The following is a 21,748-nucleotide window of genomic DNA, read 5'->3' as shown; positions in this document are numbered from 1 at the left end:
TAGATGCTTAAGTATTGACTTTAAAAACTGGGTTTTTTAAAAAAAATATCCCGCCTTTCTCTCTAGGAGGGAGGGACCCAAAGCAGTCCACAGCACTCTCCCCGCCTCCGTTTACCATTTTGAGAGGTAGGTAAGCTAAAAGTGAATGCCAGGCCCTTAGTGGAGCTTCCACAGGGGAGCAGGAGTCAAGCCCGGGACCTCCCAGATAATCAGTCCAGCCATTTCAGCACTACACCATAACGGCTCTGGCCCGCTCTCTCAACCAAAACCTCAGCAGATCTCAGCCTCTCAGAATTACTGATCTCCAATGGACTAAGGAATTTGGACGTGAGAAAAAAGAGAGCCTTTATCTTTAACACAAAGTAAGAGAAAATTTGAAAATACTAATATTTGTGCAGCGGAGAAAATCAGAAGCTTTTTTGTTTATAGCTTTTCTTTATCCTTTATTGTGGATTTTTTGTCTCTATGATCTGTTATTTCTGTTTCTGTTTGTTTTTGTGTAATCGTATTTTTATGTTTTTTTCTTTTTTATTATATAAAATTCTTAATTAAAAAAAAAAAGAATTACTAATATCCAGATTACCCCATGGAGAAAATGGCAGCTTCAACTGGTGTTTTCTGTGGCATCGCGACCCTGCCCTGAACTCTGCCCTCTCAAGACCTCAACCCCACATCTCCAGGAATTTTCCCAAGGTAGAGTTGGCATCCCTCAGTATTGGCCCCCAACTCTGTCCTCCCTTGTCCACTTTCGTGGCCTGTTGAAGCTTAAGGCCCCAGGAAAGGCCAGGCGTGGGTCTGGCGCCGTGGTACTTCTGTAGTCTATGGGGCAGGGCATCAGTGACGATAAGGAGAAAGATCAAGATGGGTGGCCGTGTTAGTCTGTCTGTAGCAGTAGAAAAGAGCAATAGTCCAGTAGCACCTAGAAGACTAATAAAATTTGTGGTAAGGTAGCTCAGACGGTCTGAGCAGCAGGACTGTAATCTGGAGAGCCAGGTTTGATTCTTCACTACTAGCTTGAAGGAGCTCTCTCAGCCCCACCCACCTCACAGGGTGATTGTTGTGGAGATAATAATAACACACTTTGTAAACCACTCTGAATGGGCGTTAAGTTGCCTTGAAGGGCGGTATATAAATAAAATGTTAATAATAATAACAACAACACTCAATTTTTACACCGCCTTTCAGGACAACTTAATACTCACTCTGAGTGGCTTACAAAGTGTGTTATAATTATCCTCAGGGCAATCACCCTGTGAGGTGGGCGGGGCTGGGAGAGCTTGGAGAAGCTTCTTGTTGTTGTTACACCCTCACCCTGAGATAGGGTTACCAGGTGCCAGCCAGGGATTTGGCCCCTTATCTGCCGATCGCTGCGCGATCGGCGGGAAGGGGCAAACTCCCGGAGCGTGCCCGCCACTGGCATACACTTCAGGAGCACGCGCCTTGCGTGCACTCCTACCCCTCACACTGGCTGTGGGAGCATCCCTGCACTGCGATTTGGCCCCAAACCGACCAAATCGGAGCACGGGAGCACTCTCATGGCCGGCATGACGTCACTTCTGGAAGTGACATCATCATGCCACCGCCGGAGCGCGGATGCACACGTGCGAGGGTAAGTTCCAGGCCCCTATCCTCCTGCTGAGAGGATAGAGGGACCTGGGAACCCTATCCTGAGAGCCAGTTTGGTGTAGTGGTTAAGAGTGGCAGGACTCTAATCTGGAAAGCCGGGTTTGATTCCCCACTCCTCCACTTGAAGCCAGCTGGGTGACCTTGGGCTAGTCACAGCTCTCTCAGGGCTCTCTCAGCCCCACCCACCTCACAGGGTGTTTTGTTGCGGGGATAATAATAGCATACTTTGTAAACCGCTCTGAGTGGGCATTGTTGTCATGAAGGGCAGTATATAAATCGAATGTTGTTGTTATTATTATTTCCCATTATCAGGGCGAGGAATCGCTGCTGGGGCGCCCCCTCTTGCCCAGTTGTAGCTCATGCAGAGCCTAAGCACCATTGCCCATCCACATAGGTGATTCCTGCCCGCCTCTTCCCTTCCGCCCTCACCGATCTGCCCATTCTCTTTCACGCTTTTATTCCAGCAGCTAGATGGAAGCCGGCAAGGCATGGGGAGAGAAGAATCCTGCAGGAACCAGCGGGCCTGTCTGGGGCTGGTGTCGGCCTTGTTTCCACGCATCGCAGTTAAAGGGTGTCTGTTTAAATTTACATTTGTACTTGTCTCCTCCTGAGTTCTACCTCTCTTGCCCCGCATATGGAGTAGTCCAATTGTAACCGGAAGTGGAATTCATTTCTCAACCCCTCTCCCCCTTTGGGATCTGTTCTAACTAGCGAGGGCCGGGCAAAAATACAGACAGCAGAAGCGACTGACAGCCAGGCGGATGCAGTTGCAAATTGAGGCGGAAGAGTGCTTCAGTCGTGGGTCAGGCTGAAGCAGTTGATGACCGAACGAGGTTGAGGCCCGCCCCTTATGGAAGCAAGGAATTCCAAAGGGATTTTTAATTAAAGCAAGTTAAGAAAACAGGTACAAGAATGAAAACTGTACAAGTAGAAAAAAACTTGCAGATTTCCCACTGCCTCTGAATTTATTAATACTTTGTTTTCTCCCCAATGGAGACTCAAAGTGGCTTACAACATTGCTCTCCCTCCGTTTTATTCACACAACGACCCCATGAGGTAGGTTAAACTGAGAAAGGGTGTCTGGTTCACCCATTGGACTTCAGTGGCAAAGTGGGGATTTGAAGCAGGGTCTCCCGCCCATGACACGGTGATGATCACTATGCAATTTCCCAGGTTGTTTACAAAATAAAAATATCACTAATGTAATTAAAAATGAAAAGGAGCTTGAAGTCACTACAACACTAACCACGTTTTCATAGTAAATCAATGCCTGCAGCAGCCTAAAAATAAAATGAATACTCTCCATCAGGGCTTTTTTTCTGGGAAAAGAGGTGGTGGAACTCAATGAGTTGCCCGCAAAGAAAATGGTCACGTGGCTGGTGGCCCCGCCCCCTGATCTCCAGACAGAGGGGAGTTGAGATTTCCTCTGCGCTGCTCCAGAGAGTTGATCACTCCCCTCTGTCTGGAGATCAGGGGGCGGGGCCACCAGCCACGTGACCATTTTCAAGAGGTTCCGAAACTCCATTCCACTATGTTCCTGCTGAAAAAAAAGCCCTGCTCTCCATAATTGATCTAGACCAAGTACCAATCAGCATTTAAAAAAGTAACTAAAGCCTAACCAAATTCCTGGATGAAAAAAAGAGCTTTTGCCTGGCAAGACCAACCTCCAGGTAGGGCCTAGAGAGCTCTTGGAAATCCAACTGATCTTCAGGCCACAGAAATCAGATCCTTGGGAGGAAATGGCGGTGTTGGAGGGTGGACTCTCTTGCATTATATCCCACTGAGGCCCCTAACTTCCCCAAACTCCACCCTCCCTCCCCAGGCTCCATCCTCAAATCTCCACAAATGCCCCAACCTACTGCTAGCAACTATAAGCTTTGTGAAGGGAATTCCAAAATTGTGAGTCTGCCTCTCCTGGCCACTCTCTTATTTCTAGGGTTGCCAGTGGCAGGCAAAAAGGGAGAGACAGGGCAGGGCTGGGACCTGGGGGGCACCATCACTGCGATGGCATTACCTTACTTTGGAAGTGATGTCATGCCGCCCTAGGAATACTAGAATGGCATGACATCACTGGGTTTCCCCCAGCAGTGATGTAAGTCTAGGGTTGCCAGATGTCGAGTTTTTAACTAGACAGTCCAGTATTTTCCCTTTCTGTCCAGTAAAAAGGCTGAGAAGACATGAGAAGACAAGATTCTCTGGAAAAGTCAATAATGTAAGGAAAAGTGGATGGTAGTTGGAAAAGAGGAAGACCTAAAACAAGATGGCTGGACTCAATAAAAGAAGCCATGTCCACCACTTTGCAGGATCTGAGCAAGTCTGTTAATGATAGGACGTTTTGAAAGTCTTTCATTCATAGGATCGCCATAGGTTGGGGGCTACTTGACATATAACACATTTTCTAATTAAGCAAGCCTGCAACAACTGTGGCCAAGCTCTCTGCATGTGCTCTTTCTTTGCCCTGTGGTTTGCTAAAGCAGCAACATTCCCATTCACTTATTTTCCATAGCAGCCAGCTAAGTTGGAAAGAACCAAAAACACCACTAAGTGACCAAACTGGAAGTAGACGTTCATGGCCAACCAACTGGCTTCCCATGTTGGTTCCAGCTATTTGTGGGGGAGATGGTGGCAAGGCTGAATCTTCTAAAGAAAAGTGAGAAAGATCTTGGGAGTCATTGTAGGGGAAAGGGTTGGAGAGCAGAAAATTCCCTCTCAGGACAGTAGAGGTGTGCCTTGTATTTTTATATTTTGTGCAGCCCTAATGGCTGCAGGTGCTTTACTGCTATTAAGTACTTTAAGGTTGCAAATCTATAAACAGCTACTCATGAGTAAGTGTCAATGAATAAACATGGTTAAGATTTTGAGTAAACATGGGCCGATTCCAGATGACTAACCTTAAGTCGCTTCATGCCGTCCTCTTCCGGATCGCGACGGGGAAAATGCGAAATATCGCGTTTCCTCGCGCGAGTTTTGCGCGACGACGCGCAAAACTCGCGCGAGGAAACGCGATATTTCGCATTTTCCCCGTCGCGATCCGGAAGAGGACGGCATGAAGCGACTTAAGGTTAGTCATCTGGAATCGGCCATGGTTAAGATTCTAGCGGGGGGGGGGTGGACAGTGCCCTCAGACCACAGCCGACTTATGGCGACCCCTAGCGGGGTTTGATGGCAAGAGACTAACAGAGGTGACTTGCCGTTGCCTGCCTCTGCAACCCTGGTCTTCGTTGGAGGTGTCTCATGAATACCGGCACTTTTTTAAAAAACAAAAAAGCACTGGTTTTAAGCATATGCTGTTTCACTTTCAGGATAATGAGTTGTTTAAAATGCTTAGCTTTGGATGGAATGTATCTTTTATTATGTCCCTTTTTTACTGTGTAAAATATAATTTGCTAGACTAACTGTATAATCCTGTGGAAGTTTACTCATTTCTAATTATTTCATTGATTCAGTGGTAGGGTTGCCAGCCTCCAGGTAGTGGCTGGAGATCTCCTGGAATTACAACAGGTCTCCAGGCCACAGAAATCAGTTCACCTGGAGAAACTGGCTACTTTGGGGGGTAGATTCTATGGAATTATGTCATTCCAAGCTCCTTTCCCTCCCCAAAACCCACTTTCTCCAGGTTTCTCCAGGTTTCACCCCCCAGATCTCCAGGAATTTCCCAACTTGGAGCTGGCAACCCTATTCAGTGGGCATAGACTGAAAGTATCTGCATAGGATTGAATTTAGGGTTGCCAGGTACTCTTACCCTCCTGGTGGGAGGGAGAGACCCGACATTCACCTTTTTGGTTTTTTATTGCATGCACTTTTTACATGTAAGCACTCACGGGCCTGTGTGACATCATTTCCAGAAAATGGCCTGTGTGACATCATTTCCTGTGTGACATCATTTCCAGAAAATGATGTCACCATGCATTCTCAGTAGGGTTCCTAGGTGCCGTGCAGGCAAACTCACAGGGATTTTGCTCCCTCGCCTGCCAATCATCCAGTAATTGGCGGGAGGTAGAAAGCCCCTCCCCCAGGGAACACGGGCCTTAAAGCCCGACAGAGCGTGTTAAACTAGGATTGGGTAGATCCTGGTTAGGGTTGCGAACTGCCAGGAGAAAAATGTCTTGTCCCATTAATAGAGGCTTAAGTGGATCTTATTTACCTCCACGCCATTAAAAGCTTTAACATCTCATTTGTACACATCAGCCTCTATTAAAGGGGCAGGGTATTTTTTTCTTTTTTATTCTCTGTGTGTGTGTGTTAGTCTCCAAATTTTTTATTTTTGTTGAAACCATCTGGCAACCCTAGACATAATGCTGTTGGGCTGATGGTGATTTTTTAGTTTTATCCCCTCACCAGTTGACGGGGCAGTGTTGGGCATCAGGGGTTGCCTTTGGGAAGTCTCACACCAAGTTAGGAGCCCTAGCAACTCTACTCATTTGCTGTGATCTCAGTTCATGGGCAGGGCAGCAGTCACAGAACAAGCGAGGCCTTCAAATACACTGGTCCCAAGCATGTGGTGTAGCGGTTATGTGTGTGTGCTGTCAAGTTGCATCTAACTTATGGTTGGAAAACCCCAAGGATTTTCAAAGCAAGATGCATTCAGAGGTGATCTGCTTTTGCCTGCCTCTGTATAGTGACCCTGGTATTCCTTGGTGTTTTCCCATCCAAATGCTGACCAGAGCTGACCCTGCTTGGTTTCTGATGAGATTGGGCTACCTGGACCATCCAGGTCAGCGAAGTGTAGTGGTTAGAATGCCGAATGAGAATCTGGGAGAGCCAAGTTCAGATCTCAACTCTGCCATGGAAAGTTTCTGGCTGCTCTTGGGCCAATCACACACGGTCAAAACTACCTCACAGGGTTACTGTAGCTGTGAGGGTAAAATGAAGGAAGAAATAAAATGATTTTGGATCTCCACTAGAAGAAAAGCAGAGTATAAACAAACAAACAAAAATAACCAGCACTTTAAACTGGGTCCGGAAACAACCTGGCACCCCAAGGTGATTTTCAGAAAATTGTTATGACATTAGCCCCGAGGCCTTTAACAGTCTGACTGAGCTATAGTTTTCAAAGACTCTGAAAAGGCAGCAGCGGAACAACAGCCAAAAACTGATACCTGCAAACACAGGTAAATGAACAGCACATAAAATGCTCCATCTTGTACAGGCTTCAAGCAGGGACAGGGCCCTCTATATGTCTTCCCTGTTTACACAACCTGTGACTGAGGATATTTAAGTTAGATGTTAGTTGTCTGCAGGGGTCCGTTCGTAGAAAAAGAGCTGGAGGAACTCATTAGCATAACTCATTAGCACAACTCATTAGCATATGCCACGCCCCTTGACATCACTAGAAGTGTGTTATTAGCATAACTGATTTGCAGATGCCACACCCCCTGACATCACCTATCCTGGCTGTTTTGGACCCAATCCTGGCCATTCAGGGCCAAAATTGGGCCCAAAATGGCAAAAGGGGGCTGAAAATGGCTGAAAAGGGGCTCAAAATTGTCAGGATCGGGCCGCTGCTGAGCGGGAGAGTGATCCACCACCCGTCAGAGGCTCTATCCGGGCCGTTTTGGCCCCAATCCAGGCCGAAGCAGGCCCAAAATGGGTCAGGTGGGCAGGGCCACCTGTCATGTGACCTCTTTGGGGAACTGCCAGAACTGTGTTCCTGCGCGTTCCCCCTCGAAATGAGCCCTGAGAAACCTTTTATGTGTCGATCTGTAACTACTGTCGTATTTTAATTCTATTTTGTATGAGGATCATCTTAATTTTTAAAACAAACTCTTTGTTTAAAAAAAGCATGGTTCTGAAAGTGGAAAGGTGGCATATAAATGGCTTAAACAAACCCTGTGAATTGCCCGCTTCTGTTGGCTGATAATGGATCAGAAAAATGAACGTGGGTTCCTGAGGTCTGGGTTAAACGGTTTAAAAACCCTTCTACAAAAGTCAGCAAGATTTAAGTAGTAACATAAATGGTGCTTTTTGTGAAGTTGGTGAATGTTATTGAATGCCTTTTCACGAATTTTGTGGTTCACCGCACGAAGAGAATGTGTCCACCAGAGTCCATTTTTCATGTTAAATAGCAGCACACGGACTCTTCTGATTCCTCAGGGGGACTCTGCACTCTTGTTTCCCAGACCAATGGTTCCTAACAAGATCTCTGGATTTCTTCCATGTGCTCCCAGCCTATGGTCAGAGGCCACTTGTGCTCAGATCCTCTAATCCCCCTCACCACATCAGCTCCGCCTTTTGCTCCGCCTTCTCTCTATGAGGTCAGCGTGCTGCTTACTTAAGAATGTTGTCATCAAACGGGTTGCCCTTGCCAACGCCTTCTCTCTAACTGCCAGTGGGTGATCTAGGAGAGGGTGGTGGATGTTGGAGGTTGAGTGCGCTGAAATTTTTATTTATTGCTTGAGCTAGTTGAAATTTTCATTAGTTAGTTTTTAATTAATTTTCATTAGTTAATTTTCATTAGTTAGTTGAAATTTTCATTAGTTAGTCAGGTTTAGGGCTAGGCTGGTATACCATATTCATACCATATCTGCTTGTTATATTTATAGTTTATTTCTGCTAAGAGTTAATTAATAGGTTAATTGAAGTAGGTTAATGGCTAAGAGTTAATTAATAGGTGAATTGAAATAGTATAGATAGGATTTTCTTTGTATTTTGTTGATATATTGCTTGCTTATTTTGAGTTAGGTGGATAGGTAGGTTTTCGAGTTAGGTAGATATATTATTTTCAGTTAGGTGGGTAAGTAAGACCTTACAGTTATGCTTCACGTAACTGTTTTTCTGAATAGCCTGTGCAAAGCCATCTACCAGGTAAGCAATTAGGCAGAACCATGTTTTCAAGTTGGTTTTGTTAGTATTCATGACATGGAGGGGTGGAGGAACATCATGTTTCGCCAGGAGAACAACCCCTCCAATACAGGCATTTCAGGTGCCATCAGGGTGTTTTTCACATCTAAGACTCTTCTTTCTACGGTCTCCTAAAGTGAAAGTCAGAATCCCATTGGCCAGGAAAACTGTCTGTATAGCAGCAGTTCAAAACCATCTTACGAAAAGCGCATCACCTTTAGAATTCAACTGTGGGTCAATTCAACTGCTCAGTCTCTCGAGACAGCCCTGGGTCAGTCACCATACAAAGTAAATTTGGACTACCATATCAAAAAAGTTGGGAACCACTGGACTACTCTATTAACCTGAAACACAACTATATACAAAAGCGATTACTCTTGCTAAACCTATTTCTCCCCCCCCCCCAATTTATTTATAACATAGAAAAGTACAGAAATATAAACACAATTAGACCCCTGGAGAATGTAAAAGAACATACTAGCTTCAGACATAAGAACAATCAAAGAGAAAGCCAAAGTCTATCGTCTTTTCTCTGTGCTAGGATCCATCTGAGTTCCAAATAATCAGAGACAGGATTCCGAATTTCTTCGTAACTGCTTCGTTGAGCACTATGTTGCGAACTACAGAAAAAAAGATTGTGCACAATTTTCTCCAAAACCCAAATCTCCCAAAGTTTCTCAAGCCACCTATCCATAGAAGGTCTAGCTGGATCTGACCAAAAGGCGGCAATTGTCAAACGACCAGCTGCTAATAATTTAGAAATAAGGGTTTTTTGTCTTTTGAGAAATTTGGATATCATTCCAGATATCAAATATAAACAGCTTTGGAGAAAAGGGTAGATTAATCTTAGTAATTTGGAAAATTGTTTTAGAAACAGACAGCCAGAAAGGATAAATTGGGGGGCATATCCACCATAAGTGAATTGGAGAGCCTTTTTGCCCGCAAAGCTTCCAGCAAGCAGGGCTAAGACCCTGATTTATTCTATGTAGTCTATTGGGACAGAGATACCAATGTGCAAATAATTTATAGAACTGTGTCCTAATTGATTGGATAGTAGATTTGTTCGAGGGAGAACTCCAAATAGATTCCCAGTCATCTATTGTAAGTTCCCCAGGCAGTTCTTTCTCCCACCTGTCAACGTATGTTGGTAATTTTGGCTTGCTGAGCCTAGTTCTCATTTCCATGAGACACGTGAGAGTTTTCACAGCCGTCCCCAGGATCTCTCCAGAACTTAACACCTGGAAGAAAACAAGGCTTTCCCTTGATTTACTAAGGACAGGGATCAGAGAGGCATTAAAGCCGGAGCCCGTAAGGGCCTTTTTCAGACATTGCCACTTCTGGGATCTGCTAGGAGACTTCGGAAGGGCCAACCACCGAACTGTTAAAAAGGACAGGCTGTGCCTACAGCAGCCCGCTGGGGACCGGCCCTCTCGCACCCACCTGCCCCTGACCTTGTTCCTGAGGACGGACTTGCCTTCTCCCCCCTGCTGAACGCCCTTCTCTTTCCTGTCTTTGGTGTGGCAGGCTTATACCAGTGGCAGCAAAGGCCAGGAGGAGACCTGGAACAGGAGGGCACGTGAGTAGCTCTCCACACTCTCGTTTTCTCTAAGGGGCCTGGGTAGCAAGGAGTGGCTTCTCAGATGCCCCGTAAGCCCTACCCCTCCCGTGGTCCTTCTCACAGCCTCTGTGGCAAAGAGGAGGAACGGAGGCCAGGGGCTGATTTTCTCTTTTGCAACTCCCCTCTCTTGGTACTTGCTTTCCAATCGTGTCCTTTTGGTGAGGGTGTCTCTACTAACGATAAGTCCCTGAATGTCTCGGTCCTGTGCGCTGGTGCCCACCGGCAGCTAACGCACGGGCTGAGCCAGGACCCCCACTCTGAGCTCCTCCTGTGTCCCTCCCCAGGACGGGAAGCACGCTTGGACCCCCAGACGGCTGACACTCTGCTGAGCAGGCCCACCAGCAGCTCTCCCCCCACCCCTGTGGAGTGTCCAGACATCCAGGGGCTCCTGAAGTTCGGAGTCCTGTATGCGGAGCGCCAGCACGAGCTCTGGGTCCTCATTGACCGATGCTGTGGATTGAGGGCGGCCGATGCCAAGTTGGGGAGTTCCAACCCCTACGTCAAGGTGTCTCTCCTCCCTCGGCGCCACAGGCCAAAGAGGACCCACGTCCAGAAAGCCACTCTGGACCCCGTGTTTGAGGAACTCCTGCAGTTTCGAGTGGGGAAGGCACAGCTGCAGAAAACCAGACTGAACATCTCTGTGTGGCATAAAGCCTCCTCGACCCGAAACCGATTCCTTGGCCAGGTGGAGGTTGCCCTGGTTGAGTGGGACTGGAGCAACAAGAACCTCTTTTGGTCCTCTCTCCAGCCCAAATGTCTGGCCTTCAGTCCCCTGCTGCCGTGCCAAGAAGATGAAGAGCTGTGACTTCTCTCCTTCCTTCTTCCATTTCTTCTTGTTTTCCATTCACTGTTCTCATAGAATAAAATGTATTTATTTATCTCATTCATTGTCCGCCTTTCTCACTGAGACTCAAGGCGGATTACACCGTACGAGATTAGTACAATCAGTATCAAGTAGATTTCAATACAGTGTCAGGACATTTCCATAAACAATGTCATAGGGTAAATAGATACAAGTTTAAAAGACATAGCATTAGCAAGAATCTAATACAGAGTAGGAAAAATACTGAAGGAGAACATCATCAATTCTAGGACTGACATTAGACAACATGGAGCACTGATGGTGCATGTTTAAAACAGCAGATAATGTGTAAGGCAATATAGTGATGAAGTCTAGGGTCCCTAACTCATTAGCGAAGCATCTGAGACCCCACCCCTACAATACAGCCCTCCCATTTGAGTAAAAAGCCTTTTTGAATAATTCAGTTTTGCATTGTTTGCAGAAAGCCAGGAGGGGGGGGGCTCTCCTGACCTCCTCAGGCAGGTCATTTCACAGAGTAGGGGCCACCACAGAGAGAGCCCGTGTACGGGCTGCTGCTGACTTCTCCCGTGGGCAGCCTGGCACCTGCAGGAGGCCCTGTTCAGGTGAGCGAAGCTGCCTCCCTCTATGCTGATGGAAAAGGCTCTCCTCCCTTTTCAGCTGGCTTTGAACCCCCCCCCCCCGTTCACATCTTGCAAGACTTTCCCAGCAGCTGTGCAGACAAAAGGGAAAGTGGTAGACCCTTACTTACACATTGGGGGGGGCGGGGAGGAAATGGTTGTGGAGCAGAAACACGGCTGAATCCATTTAGTTGTTCTTCAAGGTACGACTGGGCCATTTCCACACGTCTTACCTGCCTGAGGAACATCGCGCAAAAGACCGGAAGACCGTATCTTCTCGCATGAAATCATGCCAGGAAGACGCAGTCATCCGGGAGTTTTGCACCATTTCGTGCAAGAAGACGCTGTCTTCCGCGTGATGTTCCTCAGGCAGGTAAGACGTGTGGAAACGGCCTTGTTCTTGGGCTTTCGAGTCAGCGCTCCCTTTGTCCAAGGGATTCTCCAAAGCTCCTCCCCTGGAAATCTTGTGGGTCTCCAAGGTGCTCTGGGACCCAAATCTTGCTCTACTGCTACACACCGACACGGCTACCTACCTGAAGCGATCTTCCTGGAGATGTTTTGAGTCTTCAAGGAGCTCCTGGACTTGAATTCCGCTATTCTACTGCTGACCAACAGAAATTGTCCAAAATGTAGGGCATGAGGATGTGTACAGAAAAAGATTTTTTGAAACGTCAGTGCTTTAGGGGGAAGTTAGTCACTTTCAGAGAGGATTTATACAGCATGCTGGGAAATGTAGTCCTGGTGGTCTGTAGCCCCACAAATAGGAGCTTCTCGGGGTGCATGGAGGGGGTGAAAGAGAACACTTCTATCTCTAACAGAAAGTGTTAAGGTATTGAAATCATTTTGGTGGTATATGCTGTAGCTGGTCACCCCCTGGGAAGAATCTGAGGTAAAATCTAAAGCATTGCTCTAATATAATAACATCATATCCAGTTTCTGCTGTTAGATGTGATGTTACTTGCTGGCATGCCACCCCCATTTTTCTCCTGCCAGCGTGAGGCACTGGGTGTGTGTGTCACGGCTCCGGGGCCCTGATGCCTCCAAGGGGAAGAGCCGGCAGTGCCCTATAGACTGGTTCCAGGGGTCATTTCGTAGGAAAAGAGCTGGAGGAACTCATTAGCATAACTCATTAGCATATGCCATGCCCCTTGACATCACCGGCAGTGTCATTAGCATAACTGATGTGCATATGTCACACCCCTGACATCACCTATCCTGGCTGTTTTGGACCCAATCCTGGCCATTCAGGGCTGAAATTGAGCCCAAAATGGCAAAAAGGGTCTGAAAATGGCCGAAAAGTTGTCCAAAATGTTAAGGATCAGGCCACTGCTGAGTGGAAGAGTGATCCACCACCTGTCAGAGGCCCGATCCGGGCTGTTTTGGCCCCAATCCAGGCCGAAACAGGCCCCAAATGGTTGAGAGTCAGGTGGGCGGGGCCACCTGACATATGACCTCTTTGGGGAACTGCCAGAACTGCGTTCCTGCGCGTTCCCCCTCAAAATGAGCCCTGTTTGTCTGACAGAATTGCTGGAAGTACAATCCTATACAGAGTTATTTCACTCTAAATCCATTGAAAGCGCTGCAAGAGAGGGTTCTGTGTCCCATTTCAAGTCTCCCTTTTACTGCACACTCTCTAGCTATCCTTAGGCAAGCTACTGTCTCAGTTTCCACCTCCTCTCCATGATGGAGATAATAATGTTGGCCTACCTTACAAGGCTGTTTTAAGATTAACAGTGTATGCGAAGTGCTCTCAATGCAAATCAACATAGCTACTTTGAAGAGCAATATGGATACTGTCGAAGGCTTTCACGGCCAGAGAACGATGGTTGTTGTGGGTTTTCCGGGCTGTATTGCAGTGGTCTTGGCATTGTAGTTCCTGACGTTTCGCCAGCAGCTGTGGCTGGCATCTTCAGAGGTGTAGCACCAAAAGACAGAGATCTCTCAGTGGCACAGCTCTGAAGATGCCGGCCACAGCTGCTGGCGAAATATCAGGAACTACAATGCCAAGACCACGGCTATACAGCCCGGAAAACCCACAACAACCATCAATATGGATACTACATGTATTTACCATCTGCAAATAAGCAACAGAAATGGGGCAGGGGCGCTGGACTTCCAGGAGACTCTTAACTTGGCTGCATAGAACTGTCCGAATGAAGCAATAGAACACTTCCCACAGATACCTCTTGTGAAAGGCCACTCATCTGGGCTACCGTGAGCCCTGCCTAACACAATCCACAATAGGCCCTGCCAAATGCCTACCAATGTATAGTATTAAGTACGAAGGCACGTTTATCTCCGGTAGTCGGCTGTACTCATTCCTGTGTTCCATAGTCCTTCTCAAACTGTGTGTTAGTTGGAAACAAACTGATGTTTGCCAAGACTTTACGACATCTCCAGCACTTCCTTCTCTCAAACAAACAAAATCATAAATGAGTTTGCTAGGCAGATAAAGAAACTCTGCTCAGAACACCCCAGCTCCAGATTTTAAAGTTGTCATTCAAAACGACACCGCAGTCTCCAAATGGGAATCCTCTCTTGATCTTAGATGCAGAGGAGTTAGCCGTGTTAGTCGTGCATCTGACGAAGAGAACTGTGATTCTCGAAAGCTTATGCTACAATAAAGTTGGTTAGTCTTAAAGGTGCTACTGGACTCTTTTTGATTTTGCTCTCTTGATCTGACATGTCTAGCACATGATTCATGTTGACAGCCTGGTTTACTTCAGCCTGGTTGTGACACTTCCTTTCCCTACCCACTTTCCACACTCTGGATGCTGAAAGGAGAACATGAGTGGGTGCGTTTACTATTTACTATTTCCAAAGCATGAAAGCAAGTAGGAACGAGCCCCAAAATCTCTTCCCTTGAGAAGAAACCACAGCCAAGGGGACGGGGGGAGAAGTTCTGTATGTCTTGCAGTTAAGCCAAATTCAAGTCCTTAAATGCCAACCAGATGGCCAAGAACGCAGCCCAGATGCCTTGGAAACAGTGGAAGTCTTGGGGTGAGGATTCTCTCAGCTTTGCTTCCCTGGTGAAAATCTAAATAGATGTGCACTTTGTGCTATTTCCATGGGACACATGATTGCAATTATTTCGTAATATAAGGAATTAAAATAATTGTAGTTAATTTGCATGCAGTCTTACTCTTTCTTGGGTGAAAAAAACTCATGCCAGGTAATAGTCAATGCAACCAAAACCATATGCATGTTGCCATAGGAAAGGCCCATTTACCTTACTGTTTAGCACAGGGGTTGGGCAAATTGCGGCCCGCGGGCCACATGCGGCCCGCTACAGAGTTTTTTGTGGCCCGCCAAGACAGTAGAAAAGTGTGATAGGGTACATTTGTCTCATTAAACTGATTCTAAAATTAAATGTGCTTGCAGCTATAGATGATATGAAATTAGCACAATAAATAAATTGAATAAAACTACCACTATTTTATTTAATTTATATTTATTGATTTTTATGATACAATTTATACTTTTTCTGAAATGCAAAGTTAACTAATGAATGCAATCATTTTAAAAGGTGCGGCCCTCCACTAACCTCCGCTCCCACAAAGTGGCCCCTGAGCCAAAACAATTGCCCACCCCTGATAGCACATAGTTAAAGAGGCTTCCTCAATTGCCGCAGTTGGATAGAAGTTCGTTTCAATGGTGGCTTGATGGCTGTTAGCTATTAGCTACTGGATATACCTGAACTGTTCAGATGTGAGTGAGAGTAAGACAGTTTGCAGCTGGAATACATTTGAAAGAGGAAGGTGTCTGGTTTTGCGTTCTGGAGTAGCGACATGGAGGAGGAGGAGGCGGCACCATGGAGAACCAGTCGGCTTCTTTAAGGAATAGATGGGCTGGATGCAAAGCTCCATGCTCTGTATTGGTAAAAAACACTGTGCAAACACTCCTGCATTCTCCTCTCACAGTGAAAAGGGCGCTGCTACATTAAGATTTTTAGCCAGAGCTGGCAAGGAGTGATCCATCTCCATGAACTCTGTAGCCACTGGGGAGGGTCCGTGGCTCCAGGGTCAGAGTAGAGAAGAGTTACCTTGATAGACTAAGGGTCTGAATTAGTATAAGGCAAGTAAGTGGGTGTTCATGTGACCTTTAGCCTTATACTGAGTCAATATCTATATGTATGGTCCACAGTTTAGCATCACATCCTTGTGTAATACAAACAAGGCTCATTTTGAGGGGGAACGTGCAGGAACGCAGTTCCGGTAGTTCCTCATAGAGGTCACATGTCAGGTGGCCCTGCCCACCCGACTCTTGGCCATTTTGGGCCCATTTCAGCCTGGATTGGGGCCGAAATGGCCCAGATTGGGCCTCTGATGGGTGGTGGATCACTCTCCCACTCAGCAGCGGCCCAATCCTGACCATTTTGGGCCCCTTTTCTACCATGTTCAGGCCCTTTTTGCCATTTTGGGCCCAATTTTGGCCCTGAATGGCCAGGATTGGGTCCAAAGCAGCCAGGATAGGTGATGTCAGGGGGTGTGGCATATGCAAATCAGTTATGTTAATGACACACTTCCGGTGATGGCAAGGGGCATGGCATATGCTAATGAGTTATGCTAATGAGCTCCTCCAGCTCTTTTTCTACAAAATGACCCCTGGATACAAATACAGAACAAAATATGCCAATATACATAGGGATGTCATACAGACACCTTCCGAATGACCAGTTACAGAAATGTCACCAGACCACATGTGTTTCAGCCAAGAGGCCTTCCTCAGCGGTCCTGAATGAACTGCTACAAGTGCAATAGGCCTAACTAGGCACAGAATGAATAGAGAAATGCTATAAATGCAGTCTGGTGTAGTGGTTAAGAGCAGCAGGGCTCATATCTGGAGAGCCAGGTTTGATTCCCTATCTTCCGCTTGAAGCCAGCTGGGTGAGCTTGGGTCAGTCACAGCTCCCTCAGAACTCTCTCAGGCCCACCCATCTCACAAGGTGATTGCTGTGAGGAGAATAGTGCACTTTGTAAACCTCTTGTCAGATACACCCCTGTATATCTGCCATGATTGGGTATATGCATAATGTTCTGGTCCTCTGAGAATGTGTAAAGGGATCCTAATTGCTACTTGGCTATTAGTTGCTTATCTGCAGGTGTTTTGCTTTCAATTTCCCAGCTGGCTTCAGAACGTGGCCTTGGAGCGCTGGCCGGAGCCAGTCCTCCCTGAGAACTGTGATGAACTCATCCCTCCCTATTCCCTTCTCTCCCACCCACCCGAAGCCTGGACCCTTTGCGCCAGAACTCTTAACGGTCTCCCATTTCCAGGGGCTGGGAACGTTCCCCTATAATTAACAGTGCCCATCCACCTTTTGTCACTTCTGCCAATGACCTTGTCTGAGTACCTTGATACTGATACAGCTCTAATAAAGCAACTTTAACTTTTACCCAAGTGTGTCTGAAGTGAAGTGCTTGGGGGACTATCTGGCAAGACCCGACACCTCTCTGAGTGAGTGTTAAGTTGTCCTGAAGGGCAGTATATAAATCAAATGTCATCATCAATGGTTACGGAAAGGGTGGATGTGAGTCCCAACTTTCCACTGAAAATGAATATGAATGCCTCGGATACGATAATAAGAATTACGGTATTTCCAATGATTCGTGCAACTCTCTAAGCCAGGTTAGGGGGGGAAATTTATCCAAATGATTGCCTGGATATTTTAAGTTTATATTGTTGCCAAATATGTTTTTAGGACTGATTAATTTTATAAGTAAATTTTTAAAGGTGGTAACTTGTGGAAATACGTACCTTTTAAATATTTATTTTAAAATGGTGTGTGTGTCGCTGATGTGTAATCGTGTAATTTTTAATTGATTTTGAGAATGTGATGGCCTCTGGCTAATAAACTTTGTTGTTGTTGTTTATCCAAATGGTGTATCTAGTAAATGTAAAGCGCCTCACATTTCTTTGTTTCATTCTGTGCCTGGTTAGGCCTGTCACACTTTATGGTATGTAGCAGTTCATTCAGAACCACTGAGGAAGGCCTTTTGGCTGAGACATGTTTGGTCTGGTGATAGTTATATAATTGTACCTGATCATTTGGAAACTGTCTATATGACATCCTATGTGTATTGGCATGTATTACATAAGGGAAGGTGCTAAACTGAAGAATCATGTATACACATATTGTTTTAAATACATGTTTTTATTGCTTCACCATCTATTAAATAGTTCATATTACTTTTTCAGTTTCTGAATTATTGTTTGCATTTGTTTCATTTTGGCTTGTTAATCTCAACCTTTTTGGTTATCCAATAAAAAAAATATGATGGAGATCCTGTAAGTCTTAAGTATGCTCTCTCCATAGGTGTAAAGTTTTGCGGATACCACAAACAACCAGAAAGACAAATAAGTGGGTATTAGATAAAATCAAGCCTGAATTCTCCCTAGAAGCTAAAATGACAAAACTGGTCACATCATGAGAAGACAAGATTCTCTGGAAAAGTCAATAATGCTAGGAAAAGTAGAAGGCAGTAGGAAAAGAGGAAGACCTAAAACGAGATGGCTTGATTCAATAAAAGAAGCCATGTCTTCCAGTTTGCAGGATCTGAGCAAGTCTGTTAATGATAGGATGTTTTGGAGGTCTTTCATCCATAGGGTCGCTATAGGTCAGAGGCAACTTGACGGCACATAACAACAACAACAACAAGATTCCACTTCTAACACTGTCACTTTCCTCATGTTGCAGAGGGGGAGAAACCAGAGAGTTAGAAAGATAGACAGGCCAGGGCTTCTGTTTACTGTTTACTCCTTTACTGCCCTGAACTATCCTTTGATGTGTAGATTGCTAATCTCAGGACTTCCTCCTCAGGAATAGATCGGTAGATAGGACTCGATCTACTTTCCGATCAAAGTATGGAATTCCTATAATAAAGACCTCTTACTTCTTTTCTACAACTAAGGCAAGTATAAGTTTATTCTTTTCTCTTTCACACTCACACCAGCCAGCATGTTCCAACCACCCATCACCATGTTTTCTCTGCAATCAATGCTATTCTGTTAAGGAACAGTTTCTGTTTCTTTTAATAGGGAAAAGTGAGTATTTTATTTTACTTTTCAGTTTCTTTATCATTACATTGTATTTTGGAAATGGAACAGTGGGGAAGGGTAGACACTATGTTTCCTTGTTGAAATAGCTTTGTTTGCTTGCTTGCTTGCTGTTTTTTTGGGGGGGAGTGGGAGAACAGTTTTTTCATGATAACCGGGGACGGGGGGTGGGGCTGCTTCAGCCACTCCTAAGCTCCTCTTTCAATTTCCATTCCATTTTAAAATGAAGAGGTGGTATCTATTGCAGAAAAGGACAATTCCTAAAATGGCAGCCTGAGTGCTGTCTTTCTGAAACAATGAGGAAGCCCTTCTGCATGAACAAGATTGGGGGAGGGGGGTGCAGATTAGAAGCTTTTTAAAAATTTCCTTTTGCCCTGTGTGCAGCCCGGAGAGAACATTGGCAAGGAATGTGCACTGAAATATATGATTTTGTTAATAATGTGTTCTGAATGTCTGTGTTTTTAAGGTGGAGTTTCTAAGCAGTGTGCTAAGAAAGCAAGGTATATACAATCCTAGGTAGTATAACTGTGACTTTTCTTTGGGGTTGTGACTAGCATTGTTCTGAATTGCCTCAAAATGTGCTTGTACTCACTTAATAGGATATAAGTTTGAAATGAGAAGATTGCTACTACTTTGAACTCTGCACATTGCTCAGAAATCGAACGCATAGCAGCTATTTTGTATTCTGCCCTGGTTCAGACTTCAACCACACATTTACCAAATGAAGGCATCTGTGATGCCACAATTTAGTAAATTTCAGTACTAAGGCACCCTTATGAATAGGACAGAATCAAGACTTCAGTAAATGAACGTTCAGGAAAACTTTAAAAATGCTCCCCTTGTACATGCTTTTGTGTGTTGACTTTCTTAGTGTTAAATTTGTGACCATTCGTTTGTCCTATACACATGGTATTATATTTGTAGATCTTAAAGTGACTATCCTAAAAGGGAATTTCAAAAACAGGGCACAGCAGATTGCTGAGATAGCTTTATAACCACTAGCCAACTCCCACCTTTTCCTAGGTTTGGCTCAGCCCAGGGACATTGTTAGGGGGGGGGGTCCCCATGGATGTCCTGGTGCCCCTAAATTTGTGGGGAGCCCCTCCCTAAATCCCCCATTGCTCCGCCTCCATAGATGATAGCAATGGAAGCCTCTTCATGTGATGTCATTGGCTCCTCCCTATGTCGTCACTGGGCAGTGGGCCCCAGTTCTTTTAAGGACTGAATATAGCAATGCTTCTGGTCCAGCCCCAGCCCCCCCCCGCCCCCCCGGGGAAACTGGAAAGTCTACGCCCCTGGCTCTCTCATCCAGAGGAGACAGAACTGTGTTCCTGGAACGTGTCACTGCTCGGGTAGGGATGGAATAAACATTATTTTCACAGTTGGAAGCCACTCTGGGAACAAGCACCCATTCCTCTCCAGAGTTGAGATCCAAGATGATTAATTCATCAGTCTTGGGAAAGGCCTTTTTTCCACTTGAAATCTGCTGTCATTCAGAGTAGATGATACTGAAAGAGGTGGCCCGATAAGGAGCTTTTGTGTTTGTTCTGAGCTCTATTCCTTGAAAGTTATTATCAGCGCTTCCTAGATGTATCCACCAGATGGCATCATTTACAACCCTTCACAGGGTACCTTAATATGGGCACTGCGCTTTTCTCCTCCCTCTCTTTGATTTATGGTCTGGAACACCTGCACCAAGGTTATTGCACCAAGTAAACAGCCTTCTCATACCTACGATGCTTCCAGGAATCACTGTCTAAAAGAGATGTCCCAAGAATACCATTTGGTCAGCAGTAGAGATTCCTGTCATTCTCTCCCATTACAGATGGGTCAATGTGAATGGCTCGTTCTGACCCTAAGCAGAATCCTCGACTGTTCTTCGAGTTAGGGATGTAGGGCTCATCCCTTACTTGCCACTTGATTGTTTGGGGAATGTCCAAAAGAGATTAACCAGAGGGTTATTTACCCCAACAGGCCTCTCTGAACTTCTGATCCAGAAGACAGTTTTCAAGATCATATAAAAAGACAAACCTAGATTCCACCATCAGACTGGTGGGATCTACTCTACTAATGGCTCTCCAAAGTCTTAAGCAAAAATAATTCCTAGTTCAGCTACTGGAGAACCTGTAAGTGGAGATGCCTGGTGGTGAACCAGAGATGTTTGGCCATGCTCAGCGGTAGAGATATTGTGATCTGCCTTTTCCCTCCCTGGTTTGGGATAATAGTAGGTAATCTATTAGAAAGGGAAGGCAAGAGATACGCAGAAGATAGCCAAGCCCCCCTCCCCCCTCCATGTGCTGGGTTCCAGCTGCCGTGAAGTGGTCCCTTCTCAAAGGAATGTTTGTATTGAATTTTAATGTTGTGGGGTTTTTTTCCTGTGACCCAAGTTGGGATAACAATAAAAATAAAGTAAGGTCCTTCTGAGGTGGTGATTTCCCTTGCAGAAATCCTGCAAGGCTGATTCATCTAATGTTCAAAAAGTGTTATGAAAGCATCCAAATTAGCTCCGCTGTTATTCACCTTTAGCCTTTTCAAAATACCTGAATGAAAATCATGGTCTGCCTGCTGCAAGGCAACAGAATCGAGATAGTGCTATAAAATAATACAACCTGGTGTTTGTATGTGTAAATAATAAAACAAGGCCTTACGAGAGTACAACATGACTTTATTATATGAATTACTATTAAACATCTTTAAGAAAAAAATCATGTATGGAAATAAATTCTAAAATAGCAACACACACGAACGTCACAGAAGTGTCTCTTTTTTTGATGGTCTCCTTTTTAAAAAACCTTTTTTGTTTTTTTTTGTTTTTTTAGAGAAAGCAATACAAATGTTACGGAGGATTGTACAGTGTTTTATAGGCGAAACACAATTTGTTTTTTCTTTTTCTGAGCCCAACTTGGCTGCTCTTAAACCCGTTTTTCATCTGATTCAAAAAAGTAAAGACCAGAAAGAAAAGTTCCCACCTTCTTCTGGGATATACTCCATGGGTTAGATTGATCGAAACGTCTAATGAGTTCAAACCCATTTGCAAGACTTCAGACTGTTCCGTTTATGCCCATCCCAAGCGCTCTCCAAATTTTCATTCTAGCGAGCCTTGTGGCAAAATCGTAACATGGGATTGTTGAGAACTGCCTATCCCACACGGCTTGGGCTCCAAGCATGGTT

Source organism: Eublepharis macularius, chromosome 17 (assembly GCF_028583425.1).
Source record: "Eublepharis macularius isolate TG4126 chromosome 17, MPM_Emac_v1.0, whole genome shotgun sequence".
Classification (NCBI taxonomy): Eukaryota; Metazoa; Chordata; class Lepidosauria; order Squamata; family Eublepharidae; genus Eublepharis; species Eublepharis macularius.
This window is presented reverse-complemented; position numbering follows the sequence as displayed.